At 29.8% G+C, this 12685-nt stretch overlaps 1 protein-coding gene and 1 long non-coding RNA gene across 2 annotated transcripts in view; one reads left to right on the top strand and one right to left on the bottom strand.

The window, feature by feature from the left end:
* Positions 1–12685, top strand: part of LOC113556860 — a 503097-nt gene that overhangs the window by 131478 nt on the left and 358934 nt on the right. The gene's annotated exons all lie outside the window — the stretch shown is intronic.
* On the bottom strand, positions 292–1721 carry LOC113556861. Its single transcript, XR_003405556.1, has 3 exons — positions 1171–1721; positions 688–768; positions 292–594 (listed from the first exon to the last, which is right to left on the bottom strand). It is a non-coding gene; the product is annotated as an uncharacterized LOC113556861 (long non-coding RNA).

Below are 12685 nucleotides of genomic sequence, written 5' to 3'. Positions count from 1 at the left end.
ACATTATTACTTACATATTTTTATTATTATTTTAAAAATAATTTTTATTTACGATCTATAATTTCACAATAGTACATAATACTTAAAATAGTAATTAAATATCTTTTTATTAATTTTATTCTATTTAATCTTATACAATGTAACTATAATGAATATATCCATAATAAACATTGACCATGTTTATAATATAATAAAGACAAATGTTTATATATTAAAAATATATTCGTAAAATTATAAAAGAATACGATTCTATAAAAACTAATAAATTAAATAATTAATACGGTTATAGAGACTACTTTAATACGTTTATACAGATTTTAAGTAGAAGTCGCGTGCAATACTTTAAATATACTCAAAATGCGTACCCTCACGATTATTAAAATTTATTTTAAGTACTGTTCACGTTGTGGTCTACATTTTTTTGGACATGGTCTTGAAGCTCTTCTAATAATAATTTTGATATCTACCTGAGCGTTGTATTGATTTGTCTAAAGTTCTTTTATAAGAGTAAAGATGTGCTCACCATTTATGTTTACATTCTTAATCATCGGTGCCAAACCTTCGCATAGTTTTAGATCGTAGGAAAACACTTATCTGTTGAATAAAGATAATAAATAATTTAGACAAACTTTATAATTACAATTTACTAAGAATTATTAGGTACAGTAGGTACTTATGATCTCATACATTTACCACTATTGTAGTGGAAAAAATGCGATCTCTCTTGTGCTTAATAAATGATAATGCACACCATACAACGGATATTACCTAAAACATAATAATTGTCTAATAATTATTCTTAAACAACTATAATACAAAGTTATCGACGTTGTAAGGTATTATTATTTTTATTTCTTAGAATACATTAGAAATTTCATCTTCACGGCAAAAAATGCAAGAAAAAGTATGCCGATCTTTGATGCTAATATTTTCATTAACTCCATACTCTCAACGAATGAACTAAGACCTTGTAATTTTCACAATGCACTTTGGCATAAATTGAATAAACAACCTTTACTTTTTGATGACAGGAACTTGTGTTTACTCTACTCGCGTTTATTTCAGTTAGCTCAAAGTCACTTGTATTCTGATGAGCAACACGCAAAGCTTTACTTATTTCTACCGTTGCGTTTCATAGAATTTAATGATTATTTGATATATTATAATTACCGGTCGATTTTCCTGACGGTCGATTGTCCTCACCTCACATTCGATAAATAGTTCGTGCTCATTAAGATTGTCATGTTTATATTTTAGGGCGATATTTAGTTGTTTTAAGCGTAATGGATCACGAATTTCTCCTGACGCCGTTTTTTCTGTATGGAATATTGAATTTATGACATTATTTAAATTTGAAAAATATAATATTATTAAAGCGTGTTAGTGCAAACGGTAGATAATTTTTTACATTTATAATTAATTATTAAATAAAAAAAAATTGAAAATTAAAATCAATAGATTTCCTCATTGTTGCTCAGCGCGTGGTCCTTTCACATCTATTTGACGTAACGTGAGGACGGATGGCGTTCAGCTAAAAAAAAAAAACAACAATAAAACAATCTCTGACATGACGTACCTATTATAATACATACGCACCACGTGCAGCTTGTTAATTCATGAGCACGGTTTGGACAATGGTTTTTAAATATTACCGTATGGTGTGTAATTCGATGTAATGATTTTAGTCTGAACGCGTTTATAAAATCAATAAAATATGTTTCAAAAAAAAAAAGTTATTTTCAAAATTCCTACTCGTTGTATTTATTTATTTACCGTAATTTATTTTATAAGTACAACAACAAGAAAATAATGGTAAAATAAATTAGATAATAATAATAATAATAATAATAGGTACATCAAAACATGGGTACCGCACTTACCGTGTGAGCAAAAATAATGTAATCGTTTTAATAATATTTTTTATTATAACTAACTTAACAACAGTTAAGTACAACTTACTGTTTACGTTTATTTTGGACCTGTTTTTATTAGCTCCCTACAATTGTATGACTGATCAACGAAAACTGTGCAGCTAATCAAATAACACCGCGTGCGCGCAACGTGTTAAGTTAATAATTTAAAAAACAAATGATCGGTAATGTATTGGTGAATGCATAAAAAATATTTCTAAATAATTAATTCTTTCTATATACAGCTGTACATCAGATCATAAGCTCATTGACACGTTCTATGTTATATTTTTAAATGCATTTGTATGGCCTCGTAACTGAATTATAAGCTCTAACTCTTTTTATATGATATACATTTTTAGGTTAAACTTTTTATATAATATAATATATATTGTAATAATATCATGCTCTCGTTATAATTCCATCATTATGATTTGATATAATATTGTGATAATCAGGCTTTTGAAAACTTATGTTATTGGAATATGTTGTACAAAAAACAATGTGTGCTATACACGTAACCATAAAAATCTCAAAAAACCATTAAATGGGACTTTGCAAGAACATAGAAAACCAAATTATTTTAAATTCTATATTTGAATTTGATTGCTACAACACAAGTTACAACTGTGTAACTAAAAATGTGCGTTTATAAAGTATTTTTTTTTTCAGAAACTGCCATATTTTATATAATATATTGGCGTGCATTTGAATCAATAACACTGTCGGTCTTTATTGTACGGAGCGAACTAGCGTTTTAAATTTATTTTCTTGTAACCACAAATTCAATAAAATGGAAAATTACTTCGTTTCATTACTCATTTCAACAACAAATATAAATCTGAGTAAAAAAATGTTTGATTTGATCAACTTACTTATTTATCACTTATTTATATGTAGGTATATTATTGTGGTAAATATTGCTTTCCTAACGTGTGAATTGACGCATTAACACGACGTATATAAAACACTACATAACTATAATAATAGTTAATAGTCATTGTAATACCGAAATAACCGTTGTATACTATTATAATAGTGAATAAAAGACGATTAAGACGTCGGGAATAATAATAATAAATGCATATAAAACTAGTTTAATAAATTAAAAATTTCGGTTAATTTTACAGCGTTACTTATTATTATTATTATTATTTTTTTTTTTTAATATTGTCTTGTTTACCAAACAACGTCTAGTTCGAGTTTCTAAACTCAATTGGTGTTTCATTCGTCCACCGCCTACGCGCGTCAGGTTAGGTTATCGGTAGATCTCGTCATACTGTGGGTATAATAATATTATAATAATATGGGGACCATGTCTTTCGAACATAGATTTATTTATTACATGGTATGCGTATTTTACTTATTACGATGCATTCCGTTCTTAGAATTTGTCATGTATCGTTTTCTTACACGTGCATAACACACTTCATTATATTTTAGTTTGTATGATTATAATCGATAAGTCAAATATCGTGTTGCTGCTGCTGTTGATGATGATCGACCTGTATGGCTTCGTCAATCTACGTGTTATCAAAAATACGGGATTAAATAATATCAATAAAATCGTTAAAATAAAAATCTCGTTTATTTGAAAAATACACGGTGTATTATGGCGGTATGATAATTTTACATTCAAATTATGTAATTGTAGTGTGTCAAATTATTGTGATATATTCTGTATATATTTATACAAAATACCACTTGTATAATATATATTAATATTTTAATATCGTTCCTATTCGTTATAATTATTTTACACTCCTACTGCGTGACTTACCAACCAAACCTTAAATTTTTAAAATAAAAACACGGAGGGCAAAAATTAACAAATCTAATAGACATTTTTTCTAAAGTAGACAGGTATTATACCACGCGCATTCCCGTGATTGTTAAATAACGTGTTAAGATTGTTGTTATTATTTAAAAATGTGTTAATATTATACGATGAATAATATTCATTATGACTCCAAAATATTGTGAGTAAAAATTATTCAACCGCAATATTATAATCTCTCTATTAAGCTTTTAAGTGAAAAAAAAAAATAAAAAACTTGGTCAAGAAGCTATTCAACACACATTTGAACACGATTTGAATATCTATACGCGGTGTAACGTAATATCTAACTCTAAAAGCGGGGATGATGTTTTTGACGGTTTCTTATACATATACTAAAATATTAAATTATTGCGGCCTGTACGACGTATTTATTTGTTTCGACGAAAATTAATAATCTTTGATGTCTGAAGTTTGATTGAAACCATAGTAAATTATAGAAAATAAATTATTTTCTAGCGTTTTGCTTTGTAAATAGACCAAAGTAAGTTATGATGAATAATTCATAACGTCGAAATACCACACACATTGGAATTAATTAAACAAGAACTTATGTAAGAGCACCATAATATATGTACAAAGGTACTCGAACTAAATGCAACTATTATTTTAACAGATTTATGAGAAATATTGTTGTCTTCACATCGATTTCTTATTTTGATTGTGAACATGCTTTTTTATTTTGTTCAACGATGCCAACCGACCAATAATATTAAATTGTTCCAATTTATATTCATAATATCGCAATGGTATTGCGTATTGCGTAGAATATGAACTGTTAACTGTGATTTGAAGTTTATAATTTTGATTTGTCTTTGCAAAAGTTTATTTTTACTAGAAGACTTCTTGTAAATTGTATAATAATATTGTCATTCTTATTACAATAATGACTACATAATATTGTTGTCAATAATTTCGCTATCGAATATTTGTTGTAAAAATATATATTCGTATTATATATTATGTCGTATAACGAAACTAGGTTTCCTTCATCGTATATCATAATCAAAAAATTAAACACTTAAATCATGCCTGGAACAAAATTAGATTCACCTATTCACAGAATTGTTTGATTATGGATTCAAGTATGTCGGAATAAGAAAAACACAGATTAGATTTATACAGCCGTTCGATATATGTAAAATAATATATTGGCTCGAATTCAGATAACGCGATATATAGGACAAAATGCGAATAAAAAAAAAATAAAAAAAATAAAAACGTATAATATAGACAGTATACCTGTATATTCATAATATTTTGTTATATGTATTTGTGGGAATATAAAAAATAAAGAAATACTCACCCCGCGAGGAATAATATATAACATTATGGGCGCGTGCGCGCTCTCGCTCGGCATTACACCCTCTGGTTATGTAAACGCTTTGAATACATTTGGATTACGCGTGTCAAAAAGTAACCGTGTGCCGTGAAAAAATTGCGACCGAGGAAACCCGTCATTTTTATAATCTTTAAATCCGGTCGCATCTCGCATTCAATATGTATATGAAAGCAGTGCTGCTGTAATACTACTCTCCGAGTGTACACTGTACTGGGGATTTTCGTCGTAATAACGCACGGCCGACCCCGAGTGAATTGATTCACTGCATTTCATATTATACGCCGACTTTAGTGCGAGTACGGAGTGTATCGCCACCAAAATATTATTATCCTGACATATTTTTTTCCCTAACACTATCCGTACGTTAAACGGTCAGATAACATTATGTTCTCGCGAAGCACTCTGTATGTTCGTATTTTGTTTTTAATCACACACACACACACATGCACTCATAAAATGCGTTTATTAAACGTCTGAGCGTGTATATCGTGCCATTATACCTGCAGCACAGCTGTTGACACGCTGACGTCGGTTTACCAATTATTTCTTTTCAAATGTCGTCGACGATTTGAAACCGTTCGAAATCATCATCTAAAATATGATATTATATTTTCACCATTTTTGAATTATATTGTCGGAATCGTTCTACCGACGTGATTTGCGAGTTTATTAATATACGCGGTTCTAGTATGCAATTTCGTATAATTTAATAGATATTATTATGTACTTTGTTTTATTGTCATAGGGTAAATATTGTAATAGCGGTACTATTATAGTTTATATTACTCGCCGAGGCCGACCACGGTGAAGATGCGCTTTTCCCGCAATGCTTATAGGTTACGTCATGATAGGGACATCGTATTACTACCACAGTGAATTATAATCTTAATATTGTAGAGAGGTACATAATATTTTGACTCCCGGCTGACCAAAGCGTCAAGTTTTATGAAATTTGCGTGCAATATATACCTAAATTCCACACAAAATATTGAAATATCATTCTAGAAAGCTATAATGAACTCATCACATACGCGTGTGATGTAGTTTAATACGGTTTATGCACACGCGTTTATCGATATAGGCAACGCGTCCAATGTAGATGGGTGAGTGGTGATGATGAATGGGTGGTCAAAGGCTACTCGTCCCAAAGGGTGGAGCACATTATATACTTTATAGATGTATAGTGTATATAATAAGTAAATATTATATTATATAGGTACACTGTGGATTTTCCGTCTCCGCGGAGTTCGTCTTCCCGTACCGACGCAGTAACCAAGTTATACCTAGGTATATGATATAAAATAGCGTAATGCGAGAAAGAGACATAGACAGAGTCAAGACCACCGGAGGTTGGTCGAGAAATTCGATTTGGCTGCTCGGCATATAACGTTTCGTGTCGGACACGCAAAAGTGATTTCCCCTCCACACACAATCGATACAGTTTAGACGACCCCCGGCGGAAGAGAAGTGTTTCTACTCGTCGCCCATCATTCACCCCTGCCATTACCACCACCGTATCGCACGGTCCGCAAGAAAATATAATTTTGATCACGTTCGAATGAAAGCTTTTCCGCCGCAGTAATTCTCGAGAGCTTTTAACCGAAACGCTCCTCGTCCTTTACTTAGCACTCTTTACGTTCACGCCCACCCATGCAGGGCGGTGAGCATACCTGGCTGGGTACGCTGCACACACGCAACACTATCATAAGGTGCATGATATAAACGCATGTATGCTTGGAATCGTCACGCACGCTGGACAGTCGTGACGATCCCTTTTGTCGCCGTCGTCGTCTGTAAAATATTATAATAGTAATAATAATAATAAAGGCGCCGTCTTCTCTGTGCGACCCCTTGTCGCCGCCAACGTCCTCAAAGGCGCGACTCGTTGACCTCGCGGCGTCATGACACAACTGCATTTGTATGTGAAAAAAAAAAATAATTTTTCTACATTTTTAAACGATTATTGGTGGATAGGTATTATAACTAGGAACGCAATTAAGCCAAAGTTGTACAGTAACATGTTTATAAAACAGTTTAATTTTAAAGGGTGATACAATTTGGTCTATAATAATTCGCTCGGGTATCAATACAACACTTCTATTTTTTATAAAATATTCATAACCACCTAATCTTTTAAGTGGTATATTTTATTTGTGTTTTTTAATTTCTTTTTTTACAAAAAAAAAAAATATATATATATAAAGTATAAAAATATAATATAAAATATTTTATATATTCATATTAATATGTATTTCATATATTTATTGTATAAGTTTGATGAGCGATGGGATGAAAAAGACAGTGAATTGGGAATTCTTAAAATATATAGAAAATACCTAAACATAGTACTGGTTATTAAAGATATGAGTATTGAGTAGAAATAGAGGTAGTTGGATAACTTTAGTGGACAATTTATGATTTTTAAACGTTGGGATTTTACACTGGTCATCTACATGCCTGTAAATAACATCCGAAGAATTGCAGGTGGTATTCAAAAACTTTTAACTTGATAGCCGTCTACAAATTCCTCGCCATAATACGTTGCCATCGCAATGTAGCTGTCGCTTAAAGTTATTATAATATGTACATACAATATAATATATTTTGTTCGTTCATCATGTATCCCGTCCTACGCTTATTCGTCCAATTCAAAATTGTTTAACCAAGTCATTATCTCTCTAAAACTCCTCAAATGCCACCAACTCCTATGTTATTTTGTTTCACACAGTATAATATTGAAAATTAATTAATATTGTCTGTTTTTAAAATGTAAAATAATTTACTGCATGATGTTAAAATTTTATACTACGTTTTTAATTTTAATGTAATAAATTTGATTATACATGTCAGTATGTTATCGGAAATATTTACATCCATCAGGAAATGATTATAACTGCTGATACTAAGTGGAAATTTTATCATTGCCTAATGCCTAGTAGTATACCACTTCCTAAAAATAGCAAAAATGTATACTGTCATTATCAAGTATTTGGATATTAAGGTTAAAATATAATGCTAATATCATCAAGTTAAAAATAAAATAGTCATTTTATAGTATTATTCATTTTTATAGTAAATTGTTTGTAAACGATTTTCGTGACTTAAGTTTATATTGTTTTCATTCAACAAAAATATTGTTAATAATTATTTTTAACTATTAAACTATTATATATTTTTTAAATATTAAGTTCTAAGTTACTAATACATGGTTCGTTGTATTCACGTTTCTCGTTCTCTTTTGATTATTAAAATGTATTCAATATTTATCTAAAATAAAAGTAATTTTATCTATTGGTGAAACATATTGGTCCATATTCTAATGTCCTGTATCTATAATATATAAACATTCGGTATGTGCCCATTAATAAAACTTGAGCGGCATGTGATTACAATAAAAAACAAGTAAAAACTACTTGTCTAATAAACTGCGCATATTTTATTTAAAGTCAACAAATATATTACTCTCTAAAGTGTTTAGGAATAATTTTCATAATTTCTTAAAATGTAATAATTTCTGGTAACATACATACATATATTGTATAAATATTACCATACTGTGGTCGGTGATCACAAACAGAAAATTCACCCAAGATTATAAAATAACCGATTGGTAGGTAAAATTAAAATATAATATTGTTATCATTGTGCGTTTAGTAATATCTGAATGTATTGTGAATGTTATGTCGGAATAATAGCCGTAAGTATCCATATGTAGGCATATTGAATTAACTGAAGCCGTTTAAAATCAAAGTTGATTTTTTTACCGTAACAGTGAAACACATATGTTTGATCGGTTTGCTTTATGAAAATTATCAGCGAAAAACAAACGTATGGAAGGAAAAATTAATCACATGGCGCCTGTTGTGCACTATATCACTGAACAGAAAAATACTGCTTTTAAAATTTAGTTCATGCAGAAACCCAATTTTTCTCACTACTTCTGCTCCCCCCCTGCCCTGCCGTTTATTTCTCGCCCTTTCGCACTCTACAGACACCAACATCATGAATGTTCGTTTACTCGTAATGTTACAACGGCATGTTTCACAAGATAATACCATTAAAAGGATCGTCTGTATGACGTAATTTTCATGTTTATGAAACATATTACTGTGATGCGTAACACGTTGATTTAATGATTATGTGTTTTGCCTGCGCTGGTCCGTAGTTTTACGAGGAAGGTTGAAAAATACTAAGTGTTCGGTCGTGGTCACATATTATATTCACGTCATTATTATGCCATTCTGTACGCTAAAATTATATTTAACAATTTTTAAATGGTATAAAAAATCATGTATATTTAAGTATGTGGTCCTTAAGTTTATTTACAAATTCCAAAAATCAGAATTTAAATTAATTAATTATTAAAGGAAAAAAGGTGTAAATATCATGCTTGATAAATGACTCTATAACTATTATATACCGTTCAGTAGAAGTTGGGTTCATTCGTTTTTGACCATTTTGTATTTATTTGTTACATTTCATAATAACCGTTTGTTCTTCGTGCTAGTGTGCGAAAGTTTTCCGGTAACCGTCCATCGAAGCCGTGCTCGTTGTACATAAAATAAAAATAGCCCATTATACATTATTATTAATAATAATATAACGAAACAAAAGTCACGGGACGGTCTTTTTGTCCCGTTGTCTTCATTATTTATTTATATTATTAGGTACTGTATCTGTTTTACGTGTTTTCTCTATTCCGAGTTTTACGCCAGTTCGATATTCTTGGTTACTAAATTAATTATTTTTTAATATACATAATTTTAGTCAACCCGTTATATTTTGTTAGGAGGTAGTTTAATTTTTTGTATTACTGTTTATTCTATTATTTCATACATGTTCAAAAATATGAATTCTATTTGAAAAATAATCCCTGGTTGGTCGAGAACTTTATGTAACAAACAACTCTCGTTCTTTCTAACCACGAAGCTGACGATATTAATACTTAATTCTATTCAGTTAAGTAGTATTTGGTTGGCGTATTTCAGCTATATAAAAGTCTTGAGAACCGGATTTGGACCGATTTACATAAAGTTTTCTAAGTTATATTGTATAGGTCTTAGAAACTTATATGGTATAACCTTCGTTCAAACACAGTCGATTGCGATATAGTGACGTATTTTACGAGTACTTACATTGATTTATTTGAAATAGTTATAAAATAATAGAGTATACATTAACATCCGAATAACTCTGTTCTCGAGACCGGTTTGTGCATTGAGAATAAGTCAAACAACTACTCTTTAACTGAATAAGATTAGACATAAATACCCACGTCTACTTGATTTAAACGAATGAAGGAGGAGTGTTACAATAATATTATAATAATATTATCGCGAACCACGAAATAAAGTTATTAGAATATATTATAACATAGGGATAAAAAAAAAAATTCTTCACTAAATGGTTGGCCAACAAGTCGATGAAATCAAATATCGTGTAAAATTCATTAATTTAATAACCTTAAGTGAACTTTTTCACGCAAAGCGGTTTTTACTTTTAACAAAACATTTTTGGTTGTGTGGTGTCTCATTAACAGATGTTGATGATAGGTACCTGTAGCTTTGACTAAAAAAAAAAACTTTCCAAGAGATCAAGAACCGTATGCACGAATTATCAAGTTTTGAGCGCGTTTCGGCACACGAATGTATACTTTTTTTAACACTTAATTTTGGATAATTTCCATAATATTGTTATTCTGATTAATCGTTGCATGTATAATATGTAACGATAATACAATATTATTAAAATAATAATATGTTTAAAAGTCATATTTTTTTCGGATGCTGTTTTTTCAAGATGTATTATATTTAGTTCACCACCATTTTCTATTTGAAAAAGTACCAACATGTTTGTTTTCACCCTGCAAAGAAGTTTTTGTATTCTTCGGTCACTGAGCCCATTTGCTTGCACGTTGGGCAAACGGTCCGTATTATAAGGAGTAGGCAGTCACACACATAATAAAACTACTACGACAAGGGCAAAAAGTGTGTACCTACTTTAGCGTATATTTTTCTACGTATACAAATATTATGTATTATTATGAATTTTAAATTTATTTCCGTCGTATATGATTACTAAAACGGATATAATACAATATTATTACTGCAAAAAAACACAATTTATAGTAATTTTTTTAATAATTCCGTATAAAACCGTCACGTAATATCATGTGTATATATCTGACCAATTGTGTATAATATAATATATATATATATATATATATATATATATATATATATATATATAATTTAAATTACATTTTAAGAGATTTTTTTTTTTTTAATTATTTTTTATTCATTTTAGTTTCCGGATCTTTAACTCGACTCCCATTTCTCAATCCCGCGACGCACAGTTTGAATACCTCTGATCTATAAAATACGATAATACGAACATACGATTTATCGTGGTATCATCGGATGCTTAAATAAAAACTTAAATTCATGTACTCAAAATATTAAATTATGCTAGGCACAATCATTTTGTAATAAGGTTGTTTTTATAGTCTTGGTTGTTTTAAAAGCATTTGACCAATTCAATTATTTTTCTTCCATCAAATGATTATTTGTCTAATTTATGTGAGACAAGTTTAAAAATAGTAATAACTTACATTTTAGAAATAATATTTGATATATTACTGCAATAAAAGGCTTATTTGAAAAAAGAAAAAAAATCGATAAAATGCCTATACCTAACAAAATAGGTTCGTGGCGAATTTTTGATATGCAAATAAATAATTGATATTATTATTATTAACGATGCAGTACGGAAACATTATTACGTATTATTAAAAATACGTAATAGATTATAAATTAATTAATTGGCGTGTATTAGCCACGCATCTCAAAAAAAAAAAAGAAAATATAACGTAAAACCAACAGTTAAAAATAGTCCGGTCGATTTGATATACGGCGTTGTTGAAAATACCATTGATGTATAACATGTTTACATATTATTATGCTTTCTCATAAATATAAATGTATTTTGTCTTCCGATCACCGTGATAAATATGTTAATTATACATTATGTAGATACCACGCGTACAACGTTTAAAGTTAATCAATTCAAACAGTTTTATTTTTTTTATGTTTCTGTAGGTATATGCTTATGTGTCTATTTTAAATAACGAGTTTCACTCGATTTTCGTATTTTACTGCACCCTTAGCGAAGATTCAAATGTATGTTACTCGTTTCTATGTTTCCGTTTCCTTCTCCTTTGTGCAAGAGTTACGATAGTAATTTGTTTCACACTGCAAGGGTGCAAATCGGAATACAGTTTGAATGGTTTATCCTGCCACTCACCCTCCATAATATACCAATAATATAAATAGGAACATTGTGTTCATACATGGATAATATCTTCTCGTTGTTTTTTTTTTTTTTTTTATATTTTTGTTTTCATTTTTTTACGTAAGAATTTATTTTTGACTTTTGAAGTTCTTCTAGTTGACAGTTAAAGTCCTTTCCTGTCAGGATATCAGCCAATAACTGCAGCCGATTTAGTGCCGGATCGAGATTAATAATAACTTTACCGATAACAGCATACTATTAAATGCAATTCCTATCGATGAATTGTTTGCCGTCGGTCATATACCT

Source organism: Rhopalosiphum maidis, chromosome 3 (genome assembly GCF_003676215.2).
Source record: "Rhopalosiphum maidis isolate BTI-1 chromosome 3, ASM367621v3, whole genome shotgun sequence".
Taxonomy (NCBI): domain Eukaryota; kingdom Metazoa; phylum Arthropoda; class Insecta; order Hemiptera; family Aphididae; genus Rhopalosiphum; species Rhopalosiphum maidis.
This window is presented reverse-complemented; position numbering and strand designations above follow the sequence as displayed.